Source organism: Melospiza georgiana, chromosome 1 (assembly GCF_028018845.1).
Source record: "Melospiza georgiana isolate bMelGeo1 chromosome 1, bMelGeo1.pri, whole genome shotgun sequence".
In the NCBI taxonomy this organism is placed as follows: Eukaryota; Metazoa; Chordata; class Aves; order Passeriformes; family Passerellidae; genus Melospiza; species Melospiza georgiana.
Window position 1 is genome coordinate 68,441,597 of NC_080430.1, and position 12,053 is coordinate 68,453,649.

The following is a 12,053-nucleotide window of genomic DNA, read 5'->3' on the forward strand; positions in this document are numbered from 1 at the left end:
TGTGTTTGGATGAATGTACAGATATTTGCACAAGTATTAATTAATTTATTCTGTGGGTATCAAGTAATTATCTCTTTTGCTGCAAGGGCAATTTGCTGCCATACTAAGCAGAAGGCATTCTTTCCCCAAACAAAACAAGCACAGCACCACTTTCAGCTATGTGCTGAAATGTGTGATCAGTATTGTAATGTGTTAAGCATGGCATCATTATTCTAAAGCCAGCAACAGAGTTATAAAATGCACTGCGAGACTGCAAACTGAGCACAGTTTGATTGTAGGACACCCGGGTAGAGGGGTTTTGTATTAGAATATACATTGCATTTATAATGCCTTCTTCTCTAAAATGTAATTAGGTTTTTTTATGAACTGGTAAAATATAGTAAATAAAGGACTCAGGGGATTTCCATATAGCCACATTTATTCCCACATGTCTTTCCAAATCATAAATGGTTGTCTTCCTTAGAAATGGATTAAGACAAATTGCATTAGGACACGATCATGAATCTGATTAAGGTGGAACCATGATCAGGTTTTTTCTTTTGGGCAACCATGTTTTCTTATAACAACCAGAAGACAAAAAAGCCTTTGGCAAGATGTTTCAAAAGGCCTTTCTCATATGCACATAAAAGCAGTTTTCATGCTAATTCAAAAATTGGTCCACACCTATAATTTCTTTATATATCCAAGACAAAGCTTTGGGCAAAATTTTTCAGTAGTATATATTTTCAGATACAGACTTGTGGTTTCAATGAAAGCTCCTAAAAAGGAATTTCCATGCATAATTTCCTTAAGGAGAACACTCTGAAGGCAAGTTGCAAGAGAGGCAGAAGATCAGGAATTGATTCCAAATTGGTTAAGGGAGAGGAATACTGAGAACAAAAACATCCCCAGTGGAAAACTGATGCAATATACAGAATAAACACCTTTTATGAGCACACTCTCACAAAGGCCCCAGCTCCTTCTCTTCCTCTGTTAGTAAGCGACCCAAACTGAGCACATTATGTGACAAAGAAGGAAACTAACGCAGATGTGTCTTTTGATGCACAGGAATTCAAATGTGTTGAAAATGCCTATCTCAGCAAAAAAAAAGGCTGTTACTTCCCTGTTACTTCCTTCTCCATTTCCCCCCCACCCCACCCCACCATTTATCTTTTTTTAAAAAGAGTAGTTTTAACTCCATGTAGCTAAAGGGAACTTAATTACAGTGTTGTTATCTCTGTGTCACAGTCAAATCTGAGGTGACTTTAAGGGTCTGGGAAGGACATCATCATTCACCCCCTTGGGGCTCTGTGGCATATGAGCCCTTTAGCCTCTCACACTAACATGTAGGGTTCAACTAATAGGAAGGACTCCACTTTAAATCTATAGAAGTCTATACAAAAATAAGAAGTTCTCTGTCTACAAGGAGTGTTTGTCGTATGAAAATAAAGAGAATAAATGGGTCTTATGGGTAAGTTCTGGAAGCTAAAGAAGTTCCATAGTCGTTGTGCTTACTATTGTAATGTAACACTGCTCAAGTAACTCTATCTATCTGCTTTATGGTTAGTCTTACTGGCTTTTACTTGTTTGGGTTTTTTTTTTTCCAATTTAGACCAAGATTCAGGGATTTTTATTTCAAGTTGTTCATCTTTTACTCTATATTAGCCTTGTTAGGGCACATGTAGGTAAGAATCTGAATTCTTCATTGTGTTTCATGCAGGCAGAGACCAGACAACAAAAACTCAGGTCTGCACTCTGGCCCAAATTTCAGAGTGCACCCATCTGAACTAGGTTTTTCCTCAGGCTGGAAAACATCTAGCTGTCTCTTGTACATTGTTCTTGGCAACTTGCTCTGGTTTCATCCAGAAGCTGAGGGCCTGATGTGAATGTGAGTGCAAGCTGGTGCTAGTGACCCAGCATGTGAATCCTCACTATTTTTCCAGGCTGACAGTCCTTAGGTACTCCACCAAACTTTGCATATTTATACAAACTGGGTGTCTAAAATAATTTTGAATCAGTAACATTAGTTCATAATCTGGTGTGATAATGACCTGAGAAATGCAAAACCCGTTTTTTGTCTCTCACTTCCCCTGGCATTTCCAAATGGATTTGCTCACAGCTGGGACTTTCAACACAGCTAGGGGAAGGTCCTGTTCAGTGTGACTGAAACCAGCAGTGATGGGGCACACTTCTGGATTTCTTGGCCAAGCTGGGACTGAGTTCTGAAATAAAAAATATGCATGTTCGCACTTGGGCTCTTCAAAGCAGAGGTTCAGCTATGTTTCACAACAATAATTTTCAGCTGAAACAGGAAAGGTGCAAAAGCCCTACCCTGATGTTCCCCAAACCTTCTGTTTGACAACACCCTGTACAAGAGAACACGCTGGCTCATGTTCATAGAGTCGTGACTTGTACAGTTCAGGCCTTAGCAAAATTGTTAGAAAACTCAAGGTCAAAAATAATTATGGTGAATTGGGAAATAATTGTGTTAAATAGAAAAAAAACCAAGTTAAAATGGGAGAAAGAAAAGGTCAGTTAAAACAGACATACCAAATTTTCCTATCTATTTGAGTTTGTCTCAGGTTTGTTCCTCCAGTTTATATAAATACATGGAAAGAGAGTGAACAAGACACAGGCACACACACTTACGTGTATATAAACAAGAAAATGCTGAGGTCAAAAATCCAAAATCCAAAATTAAATTAGTGCAGGATGTAAGAGACAGAACCCATTTGGTAAATTGTTTAGATAGATAGCCTGTCTATAAGAACAGATTATTATTTTCAGAAAATGTAGTCTCTTTTTCTCAGTAATAATTAGCCTCTCTAGTGCAAATTTTACTTTGTAGAAAAACGTCTCTGTGAAATGTAGAGCTGGTTGGGAAGTCAGATAAATTTCCATGAAAACAATTTCTTTACATGTATTTAAAAGTACATCTAGACATTTTCAGGATCTTTCCAGCTCTAAAGCTAACTGAGCTATGTACTAAAAAGGGTAAAAATTTCACATTGTCTTTGTTCCAATTATTTTTCTTGACCATTTTAGCTTTTGTTTTAAATTGACAATTGACCATTCCAATAGAATTGAGGGGTTTCTTTCTTAAAATGGAACTTAATGTCTAAAATGTTAAATGAAAATATTTCAATTACATATCATGTAAACAGTGTTCATATTTGATTTTCCCATAGATTCTCTGCTTGGAAAGTTCGTTTGAAAATTAAATAGTTCATACAATCTATCAGAACAGTCATCTCAATCATGCGATTTTCTTATTTTCTCTGATTGGGTAAGGTTTTATAAACTACTTTCACTTCTGCCTGAAGAAAGGTTTATTTGTTTCACAAAAGTATTTTCATTTCATGAATGAATTAATCTCAGCTGCAGACATAAAAATTCATTCTCTTGACACTGTGTTCACATTAATACTTGTGAGACTCAACAAAGATGAAGCAAAATTCAATGTTTCTTAAAAGCGTCATGTTTGTTTTTGTTGTTAATTCACTGGTACCTTGCAGCTTGACCATCACTGCAAATCTGTTCTTTAATTTCTCAAAAAAAAAAAAGAGGTAAATTAGTCACCAGAAGGCCCTGCAATTAAAAGTATGTATGGAAAGTGATTGGAAAACCTGGGTTCCTGGTTGTAATTATACATATGATTTACCTGCAGTCATGTCACTTTTATGGCGCTAAAAGATATGTTATATCTATTTATTCAGCTAATTGTTCCAATCAATTTCTGTGACAAATGTATTTTAATCTAATAGGGTTGGATGCTACCTTCTTAGCTACCTCAAAGCTTTATGGAGTTATGTCAGCTGGAAAATCTGGCCAAGGAAAAGGGGGAAATGGAGCAAACCAGAATAATCCCTGAGACTTTTTTTCTCTTTATATTATATTTCAAATAATTTCTAATGAAGAAATGTACTGGAAAGACTATCAGAGCACTAGAATAATGGTGTCTGGAAGAAATTTAGGAGGTCATCCAGTCCAAGTTTTCTGTAGAGCTCCAATCTTTGGCCCATCCAATTGGGGAAGTATCTTCAGCAAGACCCTCTCCAGTTTGTCCCTGTATTTTTTGTACTGAAGGGACAAAATGTATAGACAGTAAGTAAGACATGTCCTTTTTAAAGTTGTTATTTGCCATCTCTGATAGCTACTGTAACATAAAGTTATTTTGGTTAGGTTTGTTCCATACTACTGAATTTAGACCATCTGAACATTTTGCGACTGGAAAAATTTCCAAAGCTTTCTCTGATTTCCAGCTAAACATCAATTATCTGTAATATTGGAGAACGCTTTCTCTGTAGACAGGTATTTATATAAACAAATACAGTTGCAATACGCCCTCTAGATATATCATACATGCACAATCCTGCCTCTTGGACTCAAAGAGATCACAGGTGTCACAGAGGAAAACAAAACTCTATAAAAAGGAGGCTGTGAAAAAAAATTGAAGTAAGGGAATTAGGGTAGCAGCATTCTGCTCAGAATAAGTGATGGGTATGGCCTGTCTGACCTGATACACAAGCCAAGCCAATCCATGAATTCATGAATGCATCACCCACTGTTCCCCCCTGCTACCACATCAGCCTCACTGCTAAGGAATTCTTACACTCTCAGCATCCAAAGCTCTTAATGAGTTCTGTGCAACATCCAGTATGTGTGTCTGCACAACAGCAGATCTCGTACATCCACTGAAATTAAGAATAGACCAAGAGAAAACGTCTTGGAAAGAAAACCAAAGTCACAACAGAACAGCTTCATGTTGATCTACAGACTTTGAAAGTGAATGGGAAGTCATTCTGCTAAATGACTGAGTGAAGGCACACACAAGTACATACTAATGTGTGGATGCATGTGGATGCATGTATGTGCATGCAAAAATAAAAGATTTTTTTTCTTGACCATTTCAGCAGTTTTTTTTCAAAAACCACAGAAATTTAGATTACCAAGTACACTTTATTTAATCATCCTGCAATTACAAAGTCATATATATTAAAATCTAAAAGTCGTTAATATGGGGTCAGGTTGATATTAAGAATAAGAATTCAGGTGAAGGAGTTCACATGATGTCTTACAGCTACATATGGTTAGAAACTGGAGTTTTCTGACAAAACTGCTACGGAATAATTATGGGATTAAAAAGCTGGAATAAGGTTATTTTAAAAAAAATGGTGTAAGGTAATGTGAGCCAGAACTCTCAAAGTCCCTTAATAGCTGTTCTTAACTCAGTGTTAATACTTTATTTAACATAATGCGCTCTGCACTCTTTAAATTGTTAGCCTGGAACAGATGATTTATGTTGCTCTTGCATCCAAACAAGAATTAATACCCTGATCCTATTTGACTGGAATTGTTAAGCACTTTTGTTCTCAGGCTTGTATCAGAATGATAATAAAAACATAAAATCAGCAAGATTTTTAATGAATGTGGGGTTAATTTGAAGTGCCCTGATTTACAGATATTAGAGTAATGCTCTTTCAAGTATTTACTGAGGTGTTAGAAAGTTTGTGTTCACATTCATCTCAAACATTTAGTGTACTACAGTTTCTTTGTTTCCAAAATATTAGAAGATTGCAGTTAAGAAAGCTATTGTAACTGAGTATCTTTTTAAAAATTATTTTTTACAAACAGAGATATCTTTCATCATATTTTGAGGGAGTCACAAGGGAATGCCAAAGGTAGTTCTTTTGATCCTGTTCAGATCTTGATTTTGTAGGCTTCTGTTGTTTTCCAGGTGTTGTTTTTCCTTCCCCTCCAATATTTTAATTTTATGTATTTCATGTCTGCATAATGTTTTTCTCATCTGCTTTAATTAGTCTTATTTATTAATCTTGATACAAATGGATTTTTCTAGTGTAAAAGGCAATCAGCGCAAGCACAGTGACTGATGCAGTTACTTGCCAGGATTTCACTACAGGTGTGCAATATTATAGTCAACTGTAAGGACGACTTTCACTCCAGTTCTTTTTGGTTTAACTGCTGAAAAAAATGGGAGCACTGCCTTTTCTTTGCTGATTATTGTGCCTTTGGAGTTTTGCTGGTAAGAGTGGCAGACAGTCCCCTGTCCTGGTGCTGGTGGTTAGAGCTGTTCAAAGGAACTAACAAATAGGTTCATCACAAGTTTGGTACCATTTTCAACCATTTCCAACTTTTATGAAAAAACCTTCTGACCAGAATGTTCAGAGAAGCTAAGCTGTTTTTATGATCTGGTGTGTAAAGCAAGAGTTATTTTCACCTCGGCATAGTTTTGACTTAATAGAACATCTTACAAAGTCTAAATAGAGTATTTAAGTGATTATATGCTTACATATATTCTGTCTAAACAGAAAAAAAAAAGAAGGAAAGAAACATATATTCTGTCTAAAAAGAAAGAAAAAGAAGGGAAGAAATCCTAGCTAATGAATACTTGATGTGCATACAATTGAAATGAAGAAGGCGGAAATAAAAGTTCAAGCCATGGCAATGAGAAATAACATTTTCTATGGGCACAGTAAAATGTAGAGTTCACCCATGGAAAATTTCAGTGAGAACCCTAAGTGGCACTGCTGAAACTGTCCTGAAAAAAGAATAAGAGGATTTCTAAAGCTGGTGGGATGAACATGGTGTTTTTCCAAGGTCTATTCAACTTCCCACGCTCTGCCAAGCTTGTCTGAATATTCATTATAATGTGATTTCTTATGATTCTGAAGGTTGATATCCTACTTCAGCTTGACCATGAATAAGAGAGAGATTGGTGACAATAAATATCCTACAACTGTGAATTTAGAAGATTAGCAGAACTCTGGTCTGTTTGAATTTATAGTCTGATATAGTCCTTCCTATCTGGATTGATCCTTTCAGTCCTAAAATATGTACTATTTATTTAACACTGCAAGAGAGTGAGATTGTAGCTGGCAATTTAACTTTAATATCTGAGTTTGAGAGGGTGTTTCTTATAAAGCAATGTAAATTGCTAGCAAATCTAAAATGCCTTTCATATATACAGTATATGCATAAAATATTTCACTTCACTTCCTCCAAGTATGAAGTTCTTCAAATTGCTCTGTGGTTATCTCTTTACTTCTTCCACAACCATTCAAAAATAGCAGAACTCTGCCTTGAGAACACCTGCTTTTTTTTCCCCACTTTTTCACAAAAGTGAAAAAACACCTGCTTTTCACTTTTGTGTGTTCTTCAGTCATTAAAAGGTTTATGTCATGTGATGGGAAGAAATTATTCGGGAAAAGAGCTGATATTTTAGAACTATTATGTCTCTTACTAACTTAATCTGGGTGATTTAGCTGTCTCAAACTGGGCTTCGAAAACTCTGGCAGTCCATAAACCCAAAGTTTCTTCAGAGAAGTCCTAGAACAGCTGACAAATCATGTTATATATATGTTGTATCAAACAGCTCTGAAGCCCTTAAAGGATCAAGATCCAGAGACTCCATAAAGTCCCTTGAGAGTTTTACTTTTGCTATTGGTTGTACATGCAAAACAGTCATATACTCTGGAGATGAGAAGTAGAATGAAAGCCTGAGGAAATAGCATCCATTTCTGAAAATGTTACAATAAGTGACTTTGCCAAGGTCGTGTGGGAAATGGGAGTCAGACTATATAAATCTAAAGTTTTTAGTCATGGCCCTCTAAAGCAGCCTTTCTTTTTTTTCTTTTTTTCTCTTTCAACTAGAGCTGCCACAACCCACATTTATATTCTAGATGTTGTCTAAAAGAAATGAGAAATGAATTTTCAAATTTTCTTTCTGCTGCACTGTCTGTTTATTACAGTGTTGTTGCACATAATGCCTGGATGTAAAATGATTCAGGGACTAATGTCTTCAGTCATAACGTGGGAAAACAGAGAAGCAGTTGGATAGTAATTTCTCACACTGTTCTGCCATGGCAGTTCTTTCTGCTGTGATTTAAGAAAGTGCAGGCAGTGGAAAAGGTTCCCTTTGAAAGTGTTTTAAATGTCAAATATAAGATTCATTTCTATACTGCTTTAATCCAAATGCCAGAGCTCTGAGCTAATCTATCAATCTGACCAGACTTCATGTGTTTTACCTATCCAAACAGCTATCTCTTGAACTGCAAGTCCTGCTAACACAGATTCATAATACCAGCATATTTTTTAAGAAAAGGCTACCTTAATTTCCTTGTGAATGTGTGCTGTGGCATCCTTAGGTTCTTTTAGTAGGGCTGTATGTGACAGGGCCTTGGATATAACTTGCTGTGTGTAGCTGTGCTGTCCCTGGTTGTTATACACTGGAACAACAGGCTGGGGAGACAGGAATGTGGGAGGGAAGAAACCCCAGAACTATTCCTGCAGTGGAGGTAAATTAGCAGTGCTAAGGATATTTCATATAGAGATACTAAGTCTAGATCTGATCACTGCTGTCATCAGATAAGGCCTCTGCCACAGGGACCCTGGAGCTGGCCTGGGTGCATAATCATCTGCTGATGCTCTGCTTGAAAGAGCAAGTCTCGGAAACTCGGTCAGCTCTGCCTGTGAGAGTGGATCAGCTGTTATTGAATAGTCTCTATTCAGTCATTGCAAAGGAATATATACGCTCTGAAAAATATATGCTCCCCTTCAGCTTAAAGTAAAACTCTTCCCAGCTTTTAGCCAGGAACTTAGCCAGCTAATTTCCCTTTTGATTTTAGGTCTTTTCCTCCAGAAGAAATTTACATTCATCTCCCATTTTTGGTCTTATTTTTCAGTCCTTTATTTGTGTGATTCTTCTAATTTTTTCCAATTATTTAACTCATTTTTTTTATGTATGCACATCAAAGTGCATACATCAAGTATACATTACATACATGCATACATTCATACATACATTCCAGTAGTACTTCTCTCATTACCAGATGCAGAGTTAATATCACCTATTTGCTTCTCTACAATGCCATCCTGTCTGGGCCATCAAGTTAACACAGTTAGCCACTGCAGTATACTTTGTTTCCCCTCTCCATGGTGTTTAGCATCTTTTTTTCTGGGCTGCTCTTTTCCCATATGATGTAAGGTCTAAGGTCTACCTTAGATAGAAATTTCCTTAAAGAAGTTCATTTGAATTTTTTTATTGACTTGGCATATATATATAATTTTTTTTTTTCCCAAGACAGATAATTGTGTACTTTTTAGATTTCAATATAGTGGAAGTTTCCACAAGAGGACTATACCTTTCTAATCTGTGAAGAGTTTTGGGGCAAAGAACTCAACAGCATGCAGTGGCTCAGCCACAGAAATTGCTGACACTTCTACTAAAGCTTAAAGGCTGTGCTACAAAGAGTCCCTGTTTTCTAATGTAAAATAGAAAGATCTCAAATCACTGGAAAAGCTGTTCAGACATACAGTGATCACTTACTTGATTTTTTTTTTTTTTGGCAAAAAATAACACAACCTTTTGATTGACCTAATTCATAATGAGCAGATTATGGGTATTCAGCCACTCTCCTTCCAGGGAGGGCTGCTCACTGGTTTACTATTGCAGGAAGGTAATTATGTTTTGTGGGAACCGAATTTTGAGTCACCAGTGTGGTGATGGTAAGGAAAGGTCTCAGTTGCATCTCACTGCACCAGTCTGTCTTAGTGCATTTACTGTGTCAGCTGTTTCTTAGTTCCCATCTTCAGGCATGGATATCCAGGTGTGATTGTTTCCAGAAATGCTGTCAGATAACAGGAATTCCCTAAGGCTACGTTTGTTAGGGCAGGCCCTGTAAAGCAAGCACTAACACTGGTTTCAGGAGTGACCTTGACAGTGTTCACTTTCCCCCATTTACTTCACAGATATGTCCCGTCTCCCAGACATCTTGCTCATCAACCCCAAAGCTCTTGCAGTTGATGTGGGGATTATTTCCACACAAGCCAATTTGTTTCAGGTAAGCCAAGCTGTTAAGGTAATGGTTAATGAAGACTGAGGTGAATCAGACTGATTCAGACTGAAATTACATTGGACACTTATGAGCTGTGCCTTAGCTAAATTAAAAGAGTTTAAAACCCAAACTAGTGAAGTTAAAGTAGCTATAGTTTAAAATGGGGACTTCCATCCAAATATCAAGATCAGGCTCTCTTTTTGAAGAAGACAGTGGGACCAGAGACCAAACAACACTCTAGTCAGGAGCAGATGTGATGTGTATGAACCTGTGGAGGTAAAATTAAAGAACATTTTCTTTAACAGGACCATGCATATAAAACTACTCTTGGACAACTAATACCTTAGGTATTTGTTATTTTTTACAAGTGAAATCAAATAAAAAATTAATTAAAGTTTCCCATCATCTTCAAGATTTTTTTAATAAGCAAACCAAGTGCTTTCGTAAAAGTTCTATGTAGGCATAGTTAGAAGACAAAGGGAGAGATCAGATTATTGCACAAGCGATTGAAGTTTTCTTTTGACCACAATTAAAGTCAAAGAGCCAATCTGAGTTTTATGTAGCAATTTTTCTTCATGGGAGATGTGTCATCCTTGAAAAGTAGGATGTGAAATACTGATCCTGTTAAATAACCTGGAGCACTTCAGATGACTCAGGAAGGTCAAATATTCATCCTAAGCACCTAGAGTCATATTATAATGTCTCTAGTACAAAATCCAAAATTAGACATTTGTTAAAGTCCTTATTTTTGCCAGTTAGGTTTAGCACTTGGGTATGGAAGGGAGAGTAATACAAAGACAAATATTTATGTGGGTTTTGGAGTAGGAATAGGAGTAGTTTTCTTTACGTTGTCTTTGTTATTTTTTAATCAATGTCAAAAAGGAGAATAGAGAGTTTTTAGAGTTCTGCATTCATTTTCCCTTGCTGCTAAGAATGATCTCTTATAGAAATTCTTACCCAGGTTTAAAACAAAATCACCAATAATCCAAAGACTGTCAGTATTGAGCAAGTATTAAGATTGTCAGTACTGATCAACCATTAAGATTTGTCTACTATCCTAGCTATCTACCTTGAAAAGGCTTTTCTTTTTTTTTTCTTTTTTTTTTTTTTTTTTTACTGTTTTTTAAACAAGGAGTTCTGTAAAACTAAATAGCAAGTGTAATTCTTGTGGTCAACAGAAATTAAGACTTGAAGCATACAAATTTGGCAAGATGCAGCATTCTGGTTGGGTTTTTGTGTTTGGTTGGTTGGTTTGGGTTTTTTTGCTGTTGCTGTTTTCTCTTAATCTGTAGTTTAAATGCAATATGATGTTTGGAGAGCCAGCTCTTCCTCTGGGAAATCTATGCAAATAGCAAGCACAGGCACATCTAAAATAAGACTACTGGGGGAAAAGAGATGATCCTATTCATGACTTTGGAAAGGTAAAGAAGCAATCAGAAATAGTTGATTTTTTTTTTTTTCACAGAGAAATTCTCTCAATGAAAAGCTAAACAAAATAGAATGTGTGAGTTTAAGGAACCAGGCCCTACCTGGTAATATTTACTCACTTAAATATCTCCATTGAGTAGGGCAAATATACTGCATCTAAATGGGCTCCTTTAGGGAGTGTGATCCTATTAGAAAGATGCATAATCTTTGGCAATGGCAGAAGGAGTCCATTTCCTTTTTAGCAGACAGGTTAATCAGTAGTAATTAAGAGGCAAAGTAGCAGACTAATAAAGTATACTTGTCACCAGTTGTCATCTTAGTGATCAATTCACACCTCCATCACAATAACATCGACCCTTCAATGCTCTAATGATCCTGAATCCCCAAAGTGACAAAAGGATTAGGGCAAAGATAATATGCTGGAAAGGTGCTAATGAAGTGGTGGGCTTACAAGATGGGTTTCATCCTTGATAGACAGCAAAAGGGAGTGTTCAGTCCCACTCCAGCTATGAGATTCATATGGATAAACTCTCATTGACTTCCACTTCCAGTCAGGATCAGGACTTTAATTTAATTAATTAGGGTTTTTAATTTCTTAGTTAAATTTGAAACATGCATCTTCGTGTTTTCTGAAAGTAGCAGATATTTATTCGGTAATTAGGTTTACTATCATGTTATTTTTCAATTTGTTTTTGCAAGTTGTATGTTGCAGACATTTGTGTTTGTATAATTTCAATTTTGTGCAATTAGTTTTACAGGGATTTAAATTTTTTTGTGTGTAGAATGTACACA